General features: G+C 45.6%; 1 long non-coding RNA gene across 1 annotated transcript; it reads left to right on the forward strand.

Annotated features, from left to right (window-relative positions):
- The first annotated feature begins 1,057 nt into the window (after positions 1 to 1,057).
- Positions 1,058 to 20,214, forward strand: LOC310767636. The gene is made up of 3 exons (XR_014550992.1): positions 1,058 to 1,330; positions 15,724 to 15,862; positions 19,777 to 20,214. It is a non-coding gene; the product is annotated as an uncharacterized lncRNA (long non-coding RNA).
- The last annotated feature ends 515 nt before the right edge of the window (positions 20,215 to 20,729 follow it).

A 20,729-nucleotide genomic window follows, 5' to 3' on the forward strand; every position in this document is an offset into this window, starting at 1 on the left:
ACCCCAGCAGGCTAAGCTCCGGGGCGGTTGGTTCCCTTCGCTCCTGCCTAGCGCCTTTCAGCAGAAGGCCTTTGCTTAGGACAGTCCAAAAAGGGGCAGGGAGCATAACGGGGAGGGGGCGGAAGAGAAATCCCCGTCCCTCGCCCCTTCCAGGAATGCCATTTGCCGACAGCAACGAAGGAAGCAAAACGAAAACAGGTAAGATTAATGGTGGGGGCGGAGTGAGGAGCACAAGAAGCCAGAGGTGCCAACTTGAATAAAATATTGGGGGGAGGCAAGCCCCGCCCCGCACAATTCCTCGCTCTCCCCTTGTCCTCGAGGCTCAGCCCCCAGAAGCCGCGGGAAGGCTCGCTGGGTGCGGAGCGAGGGCACCCCAGGGTGCCGGGTCGGGACAGAGGAAAGCCGTCGGGCATCTCGCGTCGCCATGAGTCCCTTGCAGCCTCCTCGCGAGGAGAGGGGCTGGGCAGCGGCTGCGAGGAGGTGCGCGAGAGAGGGGGGCCCTGGAATACAAGGCTCTTCTTCCAGGGCATCGGGCAGGCGGCGTGCGCCGCGGTCTGCGCCTTGGGCGCCGAAGGAGGTGTCTGGGTGCGCGGAGGAGGGGCGGGCGCGGGAGAGGTCCAGGCAGCCGGGAGAAGGAAGAGGGAGGACGCGCGCACGCACGCGCACTCTTCTTCTTCTTCTTGCAAGCCCCTGTTGCCATAGTGACGAGGTCTTCCTCGGGCTCTGGCGCCGATGCGGGAGTCGGACGCCTCGAGGGGCGCGCAGGCTGAGCGCTGCCTGCTGGAGCCCGGAGCAGGAGGCGACCCGGCGGGGGGGGGGGGGCGAAACGCCGCTTCCCTCCCCCCGCCCCGAGAATTGACCCAAACAGGCGCCTCTTCGCCACAGCCGCCGTCGGCGCGGCTTTTTCTCCCCGCCAGCGCACAGCGTTGTGATCTTGGCTGTTCTATAATAAATGTGCCGTTTCCGAAGGGCGACTTGTCTTATCTGCTTATGAACATTAAATAATATTGGGGTTCGAGCGAGGGAAACTGATGTGAGAGGGCGGTTGTGCAACCAGCTCCTGCGCCTTGAGCAGCCCCTCGACAGGGCAGACATTCCGCAGAAGCATTTCCTCTCCATGCCAAGACGGGCTTTTCCTGCCGAATTTCTCCCCTTTCACGTACAGGTTCCGTTAGAACGTGGCGCATTTTCCCATCCCACCCAAAAAGGGAATTCCGCAGCCAGATCAAAGGTTTAATCTCTCTCTCCTTTTTTTAAACAGACCAACACAGACCAGATCCAAAACGGTAACAGAAGAGCAGCTCTTTGTCCGTGAGAGCGCGGCTGGCTGGCAAGTCGGGGGCTGCAGCGCCCGGGGAGGGAGGGGGGCAGAGAGAAGGCGCGCACCTCCCTCGGGCAAGCGGGCGGGGATGAGCATCTCTGAATGGATGCTCTGTGCCGGGAAAGGCGGGGGGGGGAACCCTTTGTGTGGGCGGCAGATTAGATCAAGCGCCACGTGCGCTGGGAGCCCCATATTTCCCCGATGGGATCATCCCACAATCTGCCCCTCGTGACCATCCGCGGATGCAGCTGCCTGGTGTCTCCATGCAGACAAATGGTGGGCATTTCCGGAGCTAAACGCCCCACCCCCGCTGAAAAAAGCTTTTGTTCCAGTTTCGGTCCTCGATTCTGTCTGCCTTCTTAATTGGGGCGAGGGGGGGCATCCCATCCAGCAGAGTTGGCTCATCCCGGCTGACAGTGGCTCCTCCTTTGCCCCCAAACTGTTAGCCCAGTCGCTGAAGAAGTAGCCAAGAAGCGCGCGGTGCGCCTTTCTTCGTGCCCGCTCCCAATCCACTGTCAAACACAGATTGTGGCTAAGTATAGTAACCACAAATGTACATCCTGGGTTGATCGGCATGGCTTTTGGGGAACGCTTTTTGAAGAGCCCTGTGCAGTCAATCACCCTTTGCATTCACTCATTTCTGTGGACACTCATTTCTGTGGAAGAATTCAGTGCATCACACTAGCCTGGTGCGCTGGAAGGAAGGGAAGATCAGTAGCTTCAGATTGTAGAAGCAGACAAAAAACGGAGTGATTCCTTCCTTTACTTTAGTGAAAAGGATTGGAGCTGATCTGCAATTACTAAAGGAGGGAGAGAGAGAGATTAGAGGAGAATGATTTGTTCCTCAAGGCCAAGGAAGTTAATCAGCTCCAGTTGCAGTGTATGGGGGAGGGGCTGGGTCTTTCTCTGAAGCACCGGCTGGAAGAAGAGATGGGGGGGGAGTGGCCTTTCTCCCCAGGCCCTCTGCCCCAGCCTTGGCTGGATGGAGTTAGCTGCTCTGAGTTAGGGCAAGGATCACAGGACAATTAATGAGCTCTGCTGCTGGCTGCTAATCAGAAACAGATCAAGGCCTCACACCTGACCCCAGCCAGGGAGAGAGCAGAGTGGAGCTCAGCCAGCACAAAGCTGCAAAAAGGAGTGCGTACTCTTTCCTGGAGAGTATCCTGTAGCAGGAGGGAAGCAGCGGAAATCTGGCTCTGACTCAGGACAGTTGGCCAGGAAGGTTCTCTCTGTGACACATTGTCCTGCAAGTTGCTTCTGCTCATAGGGATCCTGTGACAGATCCCGGATGGCCCAAATGGTACCTTGTATTTAGCCATGTAACAATGAACCAAAGTCTACAAAGAGAGACACAGAAAAGGCAAACAGTGAAATAAGTTTTCTTTTTTCTTTTTTAAGAATAATTTTTTATTAACCGACCAATCACATCAAATCAAACCAAATTCCATAAATTCCAAATTACACAGCCGAATTTTAATTTTTTGTTGGGGGTACCCATATTTCAAGTTCCGAAGGGATCCAATCAACTTCTTGCTTCTTGCTGCTGTTTTAATGTCCACAAATCTAACCTTATGATGTTCACAGTACTATCCAGTCCTTTCTTATTATTTTTCCACATCTCTTGTTATTATTTTCATATATTTTTCGTTTCTCTTTGTGACCTCTGACAGTCTCCACAAGCTGGTTAGAACAGTTTGTAATCCTGCATGGATATTATTATTTTTTATCCAGTAGCCATATCCAGACGTTTTCCATATAACATCACTTCCATACATCAAAACAGTCTTAGTGTCATTAATCTTCACCAATCTGCCTCCTTTCTCAAAACCTCTGAGGAGATTCACTAGGAATGCAGTCTGAAAACAAGTCCATTCTTCCTCCCGGCTATAAATCCTTTGGCAAGATGGCGACTCCGAATTAATTGCTGCGCCATTCCCAAAAGCTCTTATTGCTTCTCGGTCTCCATAAAGCATACTTTTGGTTAAAGTTTATCTCCACACAGACCTTAATCATCCTGCTTGGGTCAGTTCAACCGACGGTTCTAATGAGGAGGGGTTCTTGTAAATCACATAGAAGGAAAGTAAAAAAGGTCCCCCCCCCTCATTCAGCCCCATTGTCAACATACCCCGCCTTTGGTGTATCTTCATCGTAAAATATTCCTGTTTCTCCAGCTCGTCGTCTTCTTTCGCAGAGCTCACTTAAATTAGCAGACTTCACTCCCCTTCTTCACTTGAAATATGTGCATTTGCTTCTTTTGTAATTAATTATTCCAAATTGCTGCAACTAGTGCGCGATCAGAGACAGCGTCCAGGAGAGCCGAGGTCCACACGGGGGCATTCTGCCTAGGGCCCTCACCCCCTTCTTTCGAATTAGGGGGTGATTTATGGGCACAGCAGGCAAGGGCAGTGTTCCCCATTTCCTTGGGGCAACAAGGGAGGCTGCCTACTCCCATAACAGCCTCTTAATTACCCCGTGTGGGTCGGAGAGATGGTATTGTCGGCCATCTTCCAATGCGCCCCCTAGTGGCCCCCCTGTGAAATAAGTTTTCTGAACAGTGTGAACTGCTCTATTGTCAAGAATATGTTTTGAGAGGAGCCTCTGTTGGAGAAATACCAGACAACAGCTTAACAAGCCAAAGTTTTCAAGCAGACTGAGGAAGAGCAGGAGGGAAGGGCGTAAAAAATTGTGAGGAGAGGATGGAAAATCTGAAGATCTGTCGGCATGCCTGCTTTACGGTCAGGATGAGTGGGACTAAGAGAAGCAAAGTGAATTGCATTTATATTGACTATTGACTTTAATCCATTTTTATTTACTTTTGACCTTATTTATCCATCCTGTTTTATTAATAGGGAAGAGAATGCACTCTTGTAATAAAAAGGTGAAAAATAAGAACAATCCCTGTTGTTATTTGTCAAGGGAAGGCTCTGTTACAGAGCTGCTCTCTTGAGAATAATGGCCTTCTCACCCCCAGGAACTTCAAGGCAGGTGATGCTGCTGGCCTCCCACATTCTAGGGAAAGGTATAGGCAGGACACCTGATCACTGACAACCTTCCTGGAAACCTTTCAGCTGAATCCTCTGTGTCTTTCCTGAGAAGCAACACACAGAATCAGATTTGTAGAGTTGGAAGGGATCCTAAGGGTCATCTAATCCAACCCCGTGCAATGCAGGAATCTCAGGCAGATGACCACCCTACTCATGAAGCAACCAAAGACCAAATGAAAAGGTATGCTAAGCCAAGCATGTGCAATCTATAAAACAAAGAAGCAAAGCGCAACAGGCCATTGGCAACAAGCAGCACAGAAATAATAGTTCACAATGAACCTGCAAACTCTGCACATAGAATCATAGAATCATAGAGTTGGAAGAGACCACAAGGGCCATCGAGTCCAACCCCCTGCCAAGCAGGAAACACCATCAGAGCACTCCTGACATATGGTTGTCAAGCCTCTGCTTAAAGACCTCCAAAGAAGGAGACTCCACCACACTCCTTGGCAGCAAATTCCACTGTCAAACAGCTCTTACTGTCAGGAAGTTCTTCCTAATGTTTAGGTGGAATCTTCTTTCTTGTAGTTTGGAACCATTGCTCCATGTCCGCTTCTCTGGAGCAGCAGAAAACAACCTTTCTCCCTCCTCTATGTGACATCCTTTTACATATTTGAACATGGCTATCATATCACCCCTTAACCTCCTCTTCTCCAGGCTAAACATGCCCAGCTCCCTTAGCCGTTCCTCATAAGGCATCGTTTCCAGGCCTTTGACCATTTTGGTTGCCCTCCTCTGGACACGTTCCAGTTTGTCAGTGTCCTTCTTGAACTGTGGTGCCCAGAACTGGACACAGTACTCCAGGTGAGGTCTGACCAGAGCAGAAGTTGTACACATGCCTTGCTGTTAGGCAGAGTAGGGCAGCTGCCTCAGGCGGCTGGTACTGGGAAGGCAGCAAAGTGTGGGGGGGGTGGCAAGTCAGAGGACAGAGCTGTGTGGGCTACACAGCCTGCCATTCACCCTCTAAGTTAGCCAGCTATAACCTTGTCTAGAATGGAGGATGCTGTCCTGTCTTTGGTTTGGAAGCTAGATTTAGCTGCCATTACAGTGGGCTTCTGCACCTGTCATGGAAAGGCACATCCAACGTGAGTAAAAGTAAACCCACAACCACAATTATAAGTATAAAAAAGCAGCTGCCAGAGCCAGCCACTCAGTAATATCCAAAAGCAGCATGGTAACCAAGTACAACAATGCGATGTCAATATAAACGCTTAATAGGCCTAAAGCCTATTAAAGGAAATGCAAAACAACCTGGTATATTCCAGAGTACATGCCAGTGTTTGCGCATTATTCTAATAACTCTGTCTGCATGAGAGGTGTATTCTAATGATCCCGTAATGCGATTTTGAGCACGTGGGGTAGTTGTGGGACCAAGAAGCAAAATATGATCCTTAGTAAGCGATTTGATTTTGGAACTATAGTCAATATGATAAGGATACCCCCTGGCACTCAGAGAATCTGCTAGCATGTCAGCATTTTTATGAAAATCATGATCAAGAGAGGAATTCCTTTTCAGATCTAGAAATTGTCCATAAGGTAAGTTGTCCCTCAATCATTTGGGTTGAAAGACTTATGTTTATTTGATTCTATGTTTTCAAGAGAATCCATCAAGAGTGCATATTTTGTGACTTTCAGAGATTTAGAAGATTTCTGTTTATTTGGTTTTGCAGAGAGTGCATATTTCATATTGTTCAATGTTCTGTATAGATTATATAAAGTGTTTATATTGACATTGCATTGTTGTACTTGGTCATCGTGTTGCCTTTGGATATTACTGATATTTGTTTGCAACACAGGGGTTTAACTGTTTGGTTACTTATTGTAGAGCCAGCCACTCAAGCAGGTGTGGGAAGCCCCAACCATCAAAACTCCCTGAGCAGGTGCAGCAGTTTAGGGCTTGGCTGATGGAAGCTGGCCTTTTCCCCCTGGGCCCTCGTTGTTTCACTTCCTTGTGAGGAAAGTAGGCCCTGCTCTCCTACCATCACCGAAAGGAGAAGAAGTGGCCACACTCTGCACTTAGGGGTGCAGGCCAAGCTCACTGTCACTGGGCGGCTGGGACCCCAACACACCTCATTCTACAAGAGCTATCCGACATCACCCCATCTCTGGGTTCCATCCTGCTTCTTGGTGTATGCACAGGACCTTTTACAAGTAAGAATCGTAAAGTGTTTTCTACAATGAGAGTCCTTTAGGAAATGCTAAGCAGTTGCTGGGTAAAGTGAGCTGTGGATTTCTGCACAAAAGTTCAATGTATTATAGGTGAGAGTATTTATTGGGGATGTGCTGTGTCTCTTTTAGTGCAGGGGAGCAAACTGTGTTTGGTCAGTGTGCATTGTTAGCCTCTGCTCTAAAGGTTTGCTTGACTAGGTGCATTTTGGGATCCATGCAATTAGCAATACTTGGGTTGTACAACAATTTGAATTTACTGATTTACTCCATTTTTATCTTTACTTTTCTCCAAGGAGCTCTTTGGAGTACAATGTTTTTCTTCTCCAAGCACCTCATGTTTTAACCTCACACAACTCTGTTAAGGTGATGCCATTTTGATATGTGAGGCAGAAAATCCAAATTACATCTCTCATGGGGGTTAAAATACAATAAACTGAACAATTGGCTACCTTTAATTTACTGACACACAAAAGTCTGGTGCCCTAGCTAAGGCCATGTCATTCTGCAGAAGGCTGGGCCCGGTGCTGTCTGCTCTTGAGAGAGATTCTTGAGAGAGGGAGCTTGGATTATCTGTGGAGCACACTTTTCTTTCTCTTAGATTATTTATGGCTCTTCTAGCTGAAAAGAGAAACTAAATATGTGAACCCAAATTAAACTGATGGAATTTTACAAGCTTGTCAGATCTGCCCTCATTTAGCTGGCAAATGTTACTAGATTCTCTAAATACATTAGATGAGTTAATAATAACAGCACGAACATCTACATAGTTTTTAAAAGAGCATCGTTTTTTGATACAAGCTGTCCATTAATAAAATTACTAACACCAAAAGAGTTGCATTCTGGAATAACTTCTCTGGGTTAAAATAGTTATGCAACCCAAGGACACCCTAATTTTCTTCCTCATGCCCTTGCTGTTCGACTTGCATTAACACCTGGTTTGCTCTCCCTCGGTCTATAAAAGTTCAGCCCTCATGTAGCTGCATTCCAAGATGGCACAGATTCCTTGCAGTTCCTAACTGCTTCCCCTATTATGAGAGATAGTCCAGGCCTGCATGAGAGAAAATTAGTCTGGAGAGAAAAGTCCCACTTACTTTAAGTGGAACAAATGTTCAGATTTGCTTGCCTGTAACTTTTGCTCCTTAGGTGGGGCTCTGTGCAGTCCCACTAAGGAAACCCACATGTGAATACCTGTTTTAATTATGAAATTACATTTTCTGCATTTCTGATATGACACCACGGCCCATACTGGGCATTTCTACCAGGCCTCCACCCCACCCCAAGCTGTTTCCCGACCCCTACTTTGGTTTAACTTAACATCCAGCCTGAAGAGTTTCCCAAAGCTTGCAGAGTATTTTTTGGTTGGTTCAAATAAATATATTTTTCTGCTGATTTTAAAAAGAAAATCTATCATGTGACTGCAAATATATTTTTGAGTTGACCAATTTACTTTAAAACTTTTCTTCTTGACTTTTTTATTGTGAAATTGTGGATTATTTCCCCAAAGTAAATTTCTCCTGCAAGTTCACACTTGATAGACAAGACAATGAGGTCACTTAATAGCACCTGCAGTTTTTGATGAAACATTTTCCAGCTTATTCCACAGTCACTGGCACTGTGCAAAATAAAATAAAATAACCCATATGCATGTTTCCCTGAAAATTAGTTGCATTTTTTTCTAAATATCATTCATATGATATAAAAACAGGATTGTGTTCCATAGTTTTCCCAAAATCATGAAAATAACAGCTCATACAATTTCCCAAAAGTAGACTTGACATTTTCCTGTTATCTTTTCAAGTACAGTATTTCTTTCAGAATTTTTTTCCAGAAATATTTGCAGGAGATTGCAAAGTAGACATTTAGAAGCTTCTTCTAGCTCCTCAACCCTCATTTTGGGGATGTAAACTACCCCGCAAGTCAATTTTTCCAGCTGTCCAAGATCCCATCAATTTGGCAGCAGGAGCAAAAAGCGCGGGGGGGGGGGGAGACACGTTAAGATAAACACAGCCTTGTTGGGGTATGGAACTAAGTGCCATGATGGGGATGCAAATCTCACCTGGTCATTAGTCTGACCATTCGAGGAGCTGAGTGGGGGCAAGAATAACCCACCTCAGCGGGTGAGGAGGGAGCCTGTGTGCTTCAGCCTGCCTGCGGGTGTTTGTCTATGCATAAGGGAGATTGGGTTGGCCCCCACAGAGGATGGACCAAGGGTGAGTGCAGCCCTCGGTCAGCTGCCCCATCTCCAGTGACATAGGGTTGTGTCTGGTGAAGTCATGCACAGAAATGAATCAGTGGACTTGGCTAACGTAAGTCCAGTGATTTCAATGGGCCTGCTCTGAGTATGACTTAGTGACAAACAATGTATTTTAGGACTTGGTGGAATGCAAAACAAATATTGTTATTTGAATCATTAACACTTGCGAGAGGCGTGAGCCTGAACTGTATGTTCGGAGTACTCATACCATGTGCTCGTGGGAGGGAGTGCAGAGGTGAAGTGCAAGGTGGAAAGTGTGAAATGAGATTGTTTTAAAAATCATTTGCACAAACATGGTTCCCAAATCAAAACTTGGTTGTGCTTTGACTGAATTTCACAGAAATAAATAAAAGGTAAAATATATATTGAATACAGAATAAAGGGGAAAATAAAAAAGAGGTGAAGAAGCCGTAAAGAGATAGACAGAAGTCAATTAATGTACGATGGATATGGATAAGTTTAGATGAGATATAGAATATGAATGTAAATGAAGAAGAAATGAAGATGTATTTTTGTGGGTGTGTTTGAGTTTTATGTGTATTTGTAATTGTGTATTTGTATTTTTTTTAAATGCAATAAAAATTATTTTTAAAAAGAAAGTGTGAAATGAGGAACTTCCTCCCTGCATGATCTAGAACCCTTCAAATAAACCATGGTCTTGCATGAAACAAATTATGATCCACAGAAGATGATACAGCACTAAGCTAAGCTCTCCGTTTCTCCAGTGGGCTGGGAGGGGGGAGCAAAGTGGCCCAGCTCAACGTTTTCATGGTAAACTAATCAACTACGGTTTACTGTGACATGCAAACTGGACCACCGTAAGGCCACTGTGTTTTTCAAGTAGGTTTTTAGCTAAAAACAAACTTGCTCTTGAACTGTAAATCAGTGTGGGACAAACAAATACAGCAGGTGGAACACAACCTTCAGCAATGTGTGATGGTTCGCTGGGAAGCAAGACCGGGTGGTGGTCCTTGGTGCTGGAACCAAGGTGTCTTAGGAGTGTGCTCTTATCTTCATTTGGGAAAGGTTGGCTGGCTGCTGGAGTGGTCTAGTAATCCAGACAAATTACTGTCCTTGAATCTTAGTTTTAGGAGTTTTCAGCATTATAATTGGCTGGAACAATATCATTTTAAAACAGTACCCTTATAAAGAATCGGATTTAAACTCACAAACACACACCAAACTCATTCCATACCACTAGGCTTTGGGATATTGCTGATCTGGCAGCTCTGCTGATATACCTCAGGGAATGGTTTGAATCTTGGGACTCCTGTTACTACAGACAGGAGAAAAATTGCTTTGGGGGCTACTTCCAAAACTTTTTAAAAAAGAATATTATGTTTATATGACTGCTTGAGTGTAAGAGAGAGACCCAGAGAGGACTTAATGTGTTTTTGCCAAAGCACATTGGCTGCTCCAACAGTTGGTTTAAACTTACAGAAATATGAGAATCCAAATGCTTCATAAAAACAGCACAAGGATGTCTACGGGGTTTCAGGCCTTTGTTTAATTTGGTTTTGGAATGTATTTCTATTCCTGTAGCATGCGTTGGCCTCCAAACATTTGGTTTTGTTTAGTAAGTACAAAGCTGTAAGATTTTGTTTCCCCACCAGAAGAATTGATCTTTCTCTGAGATCTTAGCAATTTGTGGAGGAACAAGACTCCTTGAAGATTCAGACTTCCATGGCCACATAGGTATGCAATCTGGTTTGTGCAAACTCACATTCCATAATTACCTCCTCCTTTTTCTTGTTCTAATTACTGGGGGGCGGGGAGTGTTACATAAACAGCCACTGAGCCCCTCTTAATTTTAGGAAAGGTGGGGGGAACTCGTTTGGTCCTCCTTGTGCATAATTAAGATATATCCTTGCATTTTTGTGTGGTGTGCAGGAATGCGAGTGAGAGATTTCTAACTGGCCTGTCTCCTTTATCTGCTATGAAAAAACCAAACATGATTTTGTTCAGTGGTTTTGCCATTACTTTCCCCCCATGATATGACCAGCTTCTTTCCCTGCATGACAGGACTGGTCAATAAGGAGGCAGTGTGGCTGAATTCTGGCTTTCTGTTCTCGAATTCTAGCAACTGTCCAAAAAGCTGTTTGGCAACTCTATTCACTTAAATATCTCTTTGCAAAACTTCTGTAGCACACAGGAGTGCTGGGAAAGAGAACAAATGCCATCCTGGAAATGCCCCCGTGTCAAAGAACCAGCTCCAACCTTTCAGGTCATTTAAGAATTCCAAAGTCTCCTCAAAGACACTGCACTGTAAAACATATGGAGCTCAGCTCAGGGTCTATGCAAGAGGATGTTTGCTGCTTAGCGAATCCGTTCAGATTAACTACACAAGAGGAGATCCTTCTCAATTCACACACCTGTTTCCCTAAGATCCTGTAATGAATGATAAGTGCTTGGCACCCATCTCAGGCCTGATTTCTCCTCCATCATTTCTCCTCCTGAAACATGAGACATAAAAATGGGGGGGGTTTAGTTATGCCCTCCCTTGGCCCTGAGGAACTCTGCTTGTTCAACTTCAACTTCTATGTCCTTTGCACATAAAACGATGCTGCACTTTACTGCAGGCTGCTGAAACTAACTGAGGAACTGACTGAGTGTGAGGTTAGCTAGAAATCACTTGTTTGTTTTTTTAATCTTTGTGCTGCTTTCTTTTTCTCCTACTTTTATTTAATTAAAAGCTGAAAATAGAAACCTGAAGTTGACAATTTGCTCGCAGGACTAGGCTTAACCTTGTGTTAGGCTCCTCATACTGCCTGGTTAGATGAAGATCTGTTTGCTAAGATCTGTCCCTTCTCCCAAGAAAATATTCCATGTTTGGGTTCCCACTTGCCCAGACTGAGGGTATCTAACTTTTAATATGGATGGTGGAAACTCTTGGTTACTTAAGAAAACAATGCCCAGACTGCCCTACCGCAAGATGGAAGCTCTTGTTTCTTTTGTTACAGCTCCCAATTTATTTTTCTCTCTGAGGAAGTAGCAGCATAATAGTATGCAAAGGCAGGCAGTGGTATTTCCCTGATTCAGCAAATCTCTTTTTTGCTTTTCAAGAGACAACCCGCCTGTAGCTTGCCTGACTACTTGCTTGAAAAAATCCAGCACTCTCTTAGCAACCTCTCCCCCACACACTGCCCCCCCCCGCAGCCTGCAAGTGTATGACTGTTCAAGAGCAAAAGCTGTGTTTTGAAACTATTCACGAATGCCAGCATAGCAACTCCTTGGCTCCAATGAGTAGAGACCTCTCCACGCTCAGCCCAAGTGCAGCAACTGCAACCAGTTGGGTAGGGGGGCAATGGAAAGAGGGAGCAGTAAAAGCAGAGAGGGACGGAGGAGGAGGAGAAATGGCTTGTCTGTGAACTCTATGGCCAAGTATGGTGAGGTAGTAGCTAGAAGCTCTGGGGGCTTATCCAGTCTTCTGAACAGTACGGACTCATGGCCTCCCTGTTGAGGGATCTGCTCACAATACGCCTTGGCGGTAGGAACGTCACGTCCCCCACCCCCACCCCCACCCCCATTCTGGCTACTTTAAAAGTGACTAAGTCTCTACTAGGTCCCATGCAGGCTTCTGGTTGCAACCCAGGACTGCTGAATGAATTCAGTGGTTGCTTCTCTATTTCTGAAAATATAGATCCTTAGGTAAACACACAAGTTCCTTGGTAGACAGAAAAAAAGGAAAACAGGCTTATTTCAATACATGAGGGCATGTCTTGTTGTCTGGGCAGCCCAGGACTGCCCAGGAGATCACTTTGGTGGTGCTAATGCAGCAAGAATAATGTGGGGTGCAGCAGTTATAAATTCCCGGTTTCTGCAGCCACAGCAGGCGCTGTGATTCTCCAGCGGTTTGACTTGGCCCCCGAAGGCATTTTCTCTCAAATCAGAGGGGTGGCAAGAACAACAACAACCAAGTCACAGCTGTTATTAAAGCACCTCTGAGGCTGCACTAGGATTTTGAATATGGCTCACAATATGTGCATTACAATTTGTCTTTACACTTTATTACACTTTGCTGTTAGAACTGTCATAGAATCATAGAGTTGGAAGGGACCATGAGAGTCATCTAGTCCAACTCCCTGCAGTGAAGAAATGTGAACGTCCCTGTGACATTCGCAGGGAAACCAAAATGCTTGTTTACAAAGCTATTGTACTACCAACCTTACTATATGCTTGTGAAACATGGACCACTTACAAGCACCATCTCCAACTCCTCAAACAATTTCATCAACAATGTCTCCGAAAAATTTTACACATCACTTGGGAAGACAGGTGAACTAATATCAGTGTACTGGAAGAAGCAAAGATCACCAGTGTTGAAGCAATGATTCTTCAACATCAACTTCGTTGGACTGGTCATGTTGTGTGGATGTCTGATTATCGTCTTCCAAAGCAACTATTCCGAACTTAAAAATGGAAAGCTGGTGGTCAACAAAAGAGGTTTAAAGACTGTCTCCAGGCAAATTTTAAAAATGTAGTATAAACACCGGCAACTGGGAAACACTGGCCTGCGAGCGCTCCAGTTGGAGAGCAGCCTTTACCAAAGGTGTCATGAGCTTTGAAGACACTCAAACTCAGGACAAGAAACGTGCTAAGAGGAAGGCACGCTTGGCAAACCCACACTGTGATCAACTCCCACCCGGAAACCAATGTCCACGCTGTGGAAGGACGTGTGGGTCCAGAATTGGCCTCCACAGTCACTTACGGACTCATTGTTAAAACCGTGTTTATGGAAGACAATCTGACTCGGCTACGAGGGATCGCCAAAGAAGAAGAAAGAAGAAAAGTGAAGAAATATTTTTGCCCAATGTAGGGCAAGAACCCCCCCCCCCCAACCCTGAGATTAGAGTCTCGTGCTCTACTGACTGAGCTATCCTGTAGGCTCTTACTTGCCTGTTTAAATTATATATCCTCTTACCACATGTAGGTGTGAATTTGATTTTGCATTACTGATTGCAGAGACAATTTCCTTTTCCTGCTTGCTTGTTTTTTAACCCAAGGGGGATAGCAACAGTTGCTGGCTGCTGATCACAGTGCAATCCTATATACACCTGCCTGAATATTGTATTACTGAGTTTGATGGGGGAAACTGCCAGAGAAGGAACATGCCTAATGCAAGATGGAGACATGATTTTCCTAATTTTGAGCTGGAAGGTAAAATTAGGCCAGGGTGTCATGTATATATTTCAGTACTCCTTTTTGTATTTTTCTTTATTTTCTTTGACAAGATGAAATCATAGGATTCTATGACATTTATAGGGACAAAGGTCTGGCAGCTATTTTGGAAACTTGGAAAGGCAGAGAATAAACTGAGCTGGGATGGACCTCTCAAAAGTATGAGCAAAATTTGCTAGATGTGAAAGATTGCATTAGATAACAAGGAAGTAAAACCATGAAATGATAAAACAGGGCAGTAAAACAATAAAATAAAACAATAAAAGGACAATAAAACTAAAATGGTGAGAGCAGCTGCCTCACCCTGCCTCACAGATCGGTGGCCATCTTGAATCGAGAAAGATTGCTGCCAAACAATAATTTTAAAACATTTTTTTCTTTACAGAAGAGAATTTTACTTCAAGATAGATGTTTTTATCAATGTAAAACAGGCATCCCCAACCTGCGGCCCTCCAGATGTTTTTGGCCTACAACTCCCACCATCCCTAGCTAACAGGACCAGTGGTCAGGGATGGTGGGAATTGTAGTCCCAAAACATCTGGAGGGCCGAGTTTGCCTATGCCTAATGTAAAACATTTAAGAACACATTTGAGGCTCAACATTTAACATTATATATTTTGAACTTATATGGGTTACTGTAGAAATCTGCAGAAGAAAGCTTTATAAGACTAAGTGTCAATATGTATATAAATTGTTAACATGAGAACTGCAACATCTCATTAATAGTAACCTTCATTCCCCTTGAATTAACTAACCAATGCAGTTTCCTTTAATTATGAAAGGATCTAGTTTAACAAAAGGAAAAACTGGAGCTATATTATGGATGTGCAAAAGAAAAGAAAAGAAAAGAAAGTTTAGCAAACAAACAAGAACTGCAAGCTTGTTTTCTCCTGTTCTGGAGGGTAGGACCCGAACCAATGGATTCAAGTTTGAAGAAAGGAAATTCTGACTAAACATCAGGAAGAACAGACTCCCTCTGAAGGTGGTAGACTCTCCTTCCTTGGAGATTTTAAAGCAGAGGTTGGATGTCCATCTGTCGTGGATTAGAATCATAGAATCATAGAGTTGGAAGAGACCACAAGGGCCATCGAGTCCAACCCCCTGCCAAGCAGGAAACACCATCAGAGCACTCCTGACATATGGTTGTCAAGCCTCTGCTTAAAGACCTCCAAAGAAGGAGACTCCACCACACTCCTTGGCAGCAAATTCCACTGTCGAACAGCTCTTACTGTCAGGAAGTTCTTCCTAATGTTTAGGTGGAATCTTCTTTCTTGTAGTTTGGATCCATTGCTCCGTGTCCGCTTCTCTGGAGCAGCAGAAAACAACCTTTCTCCCTCCTCTATGTGACATCCTTTTATATATTTGAACATGGCTATCATATCACCCCTTAACCTCCTCTTCTCCAGGCTAAACATGCCCAGCTCCCTTAGCCGTTCCTCATAAGGCTGTTCCTTCTTAAGCTGTAATTCCTGCATTTCAGCGGGTTGGACTAGATGACCCTTGTTGTACCTTCCTGGCCCTGCTCAGAGTTCAAGGTCACACCCCAGCCAGGCCAGGCCAAAGCCCCTCAAAGGGGGGGGTGCTCTGGGAAGAATTCTGAAAGTCAGGTAGGCGGGGGGGGGCTGCATGTGGCCCCCTGGCCTGAGGTTCCCCGCTCCTGGGTTAGATGACCCAGACAAAACTAGTTGGACTTAGGCCCCAATTTGTTGTGAAAAGTTAGTCACAACCAATTTATTCTTTCCCATTGATTTCTCCAGGACTCTGATCCAACCTGTGGCCTGTAACCTGGCTATGATGGGAAGTTGTGCAAGTCATGGGAAAGCAGTTCTTATGCCACCAGTTTAAAGCTGCGAGGGAAGGATAAAACGTAAGATCAAAGGATCCATCTCAACTCGGGTGAGGCTGGGGAAATCTGACTGATGTCAAACTTCACCACTATTTCCAGTACCTCCAAATGATCACAAACTCTGTTCTGAAGTTGAGGAACGGAAGAGTTGGGGAAAGGGCATTGCAGCAAAGGGAGCCACTGTGGACACGGAGACCAGGTTGCGTTCTGTTCTAGAAACAGATCGGCTCTATGTAGGGAAACAGCCGTGTACCAGGTAGACTGGGACGGGGCAGGGGGATAATTCCCAGTTCAAGTGCCAGTGTGTGTGTGTGTGTGTGTTTTACATTTACAGGGTCACCTGGCAGAATGCACTTTTTCCTTCCATGGACACGGAAAAAAGGGTTTGTGCTAAGCTGGGGCTAATGGCATGTTGTGTAGCTGCAAAGTGATGAGATCCACTCAGCAGCAGCCTTTTGAATTAAAGGGTGAGCCACAGCATGTAGTAGAGAAGAAAAATACATGCTGCTTCCCAAACCATGAAAGAGTGTCCACAGCAGTTACAACCACTGAGAATAACTGCAGTGGCATATAGAGCAGAGTGTACCACTGGGCTAAGTATCTGTCTGAAATGGGACTAGTGTTTAGAGAAACTGACAGTGGTTATTTCATTTTTTTAAAAAAGCAAAACAACCAGTGATGGGAAAAGGGCCTCTGTAGAGCTTGCATCTTCCCATCTGGAAGCCTTGCTCTTAAATGCCACAATCCTAGGTGGGTTGTGACTAGTACTCAGTGTTTGTGGAAATGCACTCTGAATATGACCAGAGGACCTCTCTTCCTCATAAGTCCCAGAGCTAAGGGCTCACGTTTTCTTTTCCGCTGGCTAATTGTAGAGATATATGGGAGCCTTAGCACGGCAGGTTGCCAAGGAATTGGATGGTTCTATGTGAGCTGCAGAGCTCTTTCAATGGAAGGTTGCAATCCAAGCAGTCTGTGTGGCTCACCTTTAATGCAAGCCGTGTTATGGTTGGCTTTTTCTCTTTAATGAAGAAGCTGGAGCAGTTTCAGGCTTGCCACAGAAACAAAAGCCTTTAAGAAAACATATCTGGAAAGGGAGCCCAGAAACACTGAGAGGAAGCCTGAAAAAGAATGGAAGGCATTTCTTGTTGGACACAGGAATGAGTCACCTGGGAATAGTCCCCAGGGAGAAGCCCAAGAGGCTCACCTGTCTGTCATGCAACTAAGGGCCAGCTGCTATGAAAGCCAGCACTGCAGGAACCCCACGGACCCTTTCACCACTGCAAAAAGTGTGTTCTTGGGAGACGGAACTTTGCAACAGAAAAGGATGAGGGGGTAACTTAACCGGTGTAATGTACCATCTATATACCATTTCATAATATTTTCCTTTAACGCCGTACATGCAGTAAATTTCATATTTTCATTCCATACTTTTTCCCAATCAGCCAGTTGTATATTATAACCAAAGTCTCTGGCCCAATGTATCATAACCGACTTAATCTCCTCATCCTTTGTTTGCCATTCCAATAGCATTTTATACATTTTTGACATTATCTTAAAATCGTTATTTATTATCTCTGTTTGGAATTTCGATTCTTTTTCTATATATCCCCTCTCTTTAAAGTCCTTTTTGAACATTTCATTTACCTGAAGATAATGCAACCAATCAAACACATAAGTTACTTTCCCCCTAAAACAGTTACTTTCCCCCTAAAACATCACCGCCTTAAAAGCCCCTCATGTTTGTGAGATAAACTCTGGAGGGAGCGCCCTGCTCTGGAACCTCACGTTTTCAAGTAATAAAAAGTCCGTGCGTCTGAGCATAGCAGGAGTGCCTTGCCTTGAGCATTGTATAATCCCAACCTAGCTTTCACTACCTGGCCCTGCGGTGGGTTTTTGGGGGCAGGCAGAGAGCGGAATGTCCAACATCCCTCAAAACCCCACACATCCCCGCGCCCCGCCCGGAGCAGCAGCAGCTCCATTGCCTTCGACTTAATGGGAGAAGCGCGTGCCCGGGAAGGACCCGAGGAAGCCCCGCCGCGGAGCCATCTTCCTGCCTTGCGCAATAAAGGCGCTCTCCGCCGCTGGAATCGCTCGCGCGGCTGGCTGCCGGCGCCATGGATTTGCAGAAACCCCGGGACTTCCCAGCATCGCTGTGCGTGCGCGCGCGCGCGTGCCCGTGGGCGAGGGAGAGCTGGGTCACTGGGTGTGTTTGCAACATTATTCAGTCGCCATCCAGGGGAACCAGTTTTCCTTACGATGCGACAGGCGGGCATCCTACCTTGCGTGCGCGCACAGGCGCGCCGCCTCCCGGCCCCGGCAGCCGCTGCGCGTCGCCGCCTGCTTTGCTCGCTCCTTGCTCAGCCCGTTACGGCGCGCAGAGCCCCCTGGTGGCGGAGAAGACGGCGGCAGCAGCCAGCCGGGAAAGCGGGGCTGGATTTGGGGAGAGCAGCAGGGGCGAAAGGACTTCCGCCGCGTGCGCGTGCGCGCAGGGTTTGTGAATGGCCCCAAGCAGCGAGAAATGAAACATCTGCTCCGTGAGTCATTGACAGCTGCAATTCTCCCAATTACAATGAAGGCAAAACAAGCCTTTCTTGTTTTGCAAGAAAGATGCTCAGCTATTACAGGTGAGCATCATTTCGAATATCCCAACCATTTGATTTGATGCTCACCTGTAATAGCTGAGATACAAACCTGTTATAATTAAGCCAAAACACTAGAAATATTCGCCTGCGCGATATCCAGTGTTAACTGTTCTTTTTGCTTTTCTTTCTTGTTTGAATCTGTTCACAAACTGAGAAGATGCATATTGATCACTAACAATGAATCACATGCCTGAGATATCATTGTAAATTGGATTATGGCTTTCCTTATGTGTGAATGACATAAGACCGTTATGGTCTACTTATTTGTATTTACAAATCATCTCCAGGACGCAAGGGAGAAACGTGCTAAGAGGAAGGCACGCTTGGCAAATCCACACCGTGATCAACTCCCACCCAGAAACCAATGTCCCCACTGTGGAAGGACAGATGGTTCCAGAATTGGCCTCTACAGACACTTACAGACTCATTCTTAAAACCATGTTTATGGAAGACAATCTTACTCGGCTACAAGGGATTGCCAAAGAAGAAGAGTTATTTGCATTATTTGCTGCAACTATATTCCTTTTACAGCTTCCAATAAAGTGTTATATATTAAAAACATAACAAAACTATCCATTCTGAAGAAACAGGGGATGCTATGAAACAGTAGACATTGTCACTCTGGCTTCTGATATGGGCATTCAAGGGGCAAGGCCAAGGAAGAATCAAGCACCAGAAATTATAAGAGGAAGCCAGGTTTATTGTGAACAAGGACACGGGTGGCGCTGTGGTCTAAACCACACTGAGCCTCTTGGGCTTGCCAATCAGTAGGTCAGGGTGAGCTCTCATTGCTCTGTCTCAGCTCCTGCCAACCTAGCAGTTCAAAAGCACTCCAGTGCAAATAAATAGGTACCACTGCGGCGGGAAGGTAAACAGCGTTTCTGTGCACTCTAGTTTCCGTCACGGTATCCCGTTGTGCCAGAAGTGGTTTAGTTCTGCTGGCCACATGACCCGGAAAGCTGTCTGTGGATAAACGCCGGCTCCCTTGGCCTGAAAGTGAGATGAGAGCCACACCCCATAGTCACCTTTGACTGGACTTAATCATCCAGGGTCCTTTACCTTCTTTTCTCTTTTTACCTTTATTGTGAACAGGAGTTGGTCTTCTTGGCAGCTAAAATGGAACTTTCATAGTTTTTATCAATGATGTAAATTGATTTTCTCACATATAACAAATCATATAAGCAATCAACATGAAAACAAAGCCAAGTATTTGAAGGATAATTTTGAAGAGATAATAACAAATACATTTCCACCCAGAATTCACTGGTTATGAGGGGGGAGTGCTTTTGCTATCAGGTCCTAACTTGCAGGTTAACTTGCAGGTAGTTGTCTGGCTACTGCGGAAACAGGAGGCTGATGTCCTTTGGAAAATAGTTCACCATTGCTTTTTTGCTGCTACAACCCACCAAGCACTCCTCCTGCAAGGCACAGATAAAATGAATAGAATTGCTCTTTTGGTTGAGAAATATCCAGATTTTTATGAATAAATTTATATTCAGAAGTGGGCAGTTTGGCCACTGCAGTCTGGCAATAATCACAGTGTGTTCCATAAAGGATGTTACACGAACTGTGGTTACCAACATATGTATCTCTGTGGTCAGCATATTCTGGTTCAGGAACATTCACTGTTGGCAGAAGGCACTACAGTCATACCTCGGGTTACAGACACTTCAGGTTGTGTTTCTTCGGGTTGTGGACCGCCGAAACCCGGAAGTACCGGAACGGGTTACTTCTGGGTTTTGGCGGTTGCGCATGTGCAGAAGCGCCAAATCACAACACGCGCAGACGCGCCGCTGCAGGTTGCGGACGCTGCGGGTTGTGAACGTGCATCCCGCATGGATCACGTTTGCATCCATAGCTGTCAACTTTTCCCTTTTCTTGCGAGGAATCCTATTTAGAATAAGGGAATTTCCCTTTAAAAAAGGGAAACATTGACAGCTATGTTCGCATCCCGAGCATCCACCGTAGTGGGAAGGCTGGATCCATGAGTGGCCCAGGCTCATCAAGAGGGAGCGAACTAGAACCTAACACTTACAAAGCTTCCATCTTTCTAGTATTTAAGCTCAGCTGATTTTTAAAAAAATGTTCTTATTTCACCTTTCTCCTTTATTTTACAGTGTACAGAGAGTAACACAAGAACAAAGCCCCTCACCTCACTTCCCTTCCCTTCTCAGACTACACAGTTCAAGCAATTACATCTCACCACAGCTGTCCCGCAGAGTTTGTCCATTGTTACTCAGGTACAAAGTAAAACTACACCAAGTTTCAGTAAAGT

Source organism: Podarcis filfolensis (genome assembly GCF_964270895.1).
Source record: "Podarcis filfolensis genome assembly, chromosome: 7".
Classification (NCBI taxonomy): domain Eukaryota; kingdom Metazoa; phylum Chordata; class Lepidosauria; order Squamata; family Lacertidae; genus Podarcis; species Podarcis filfolensis.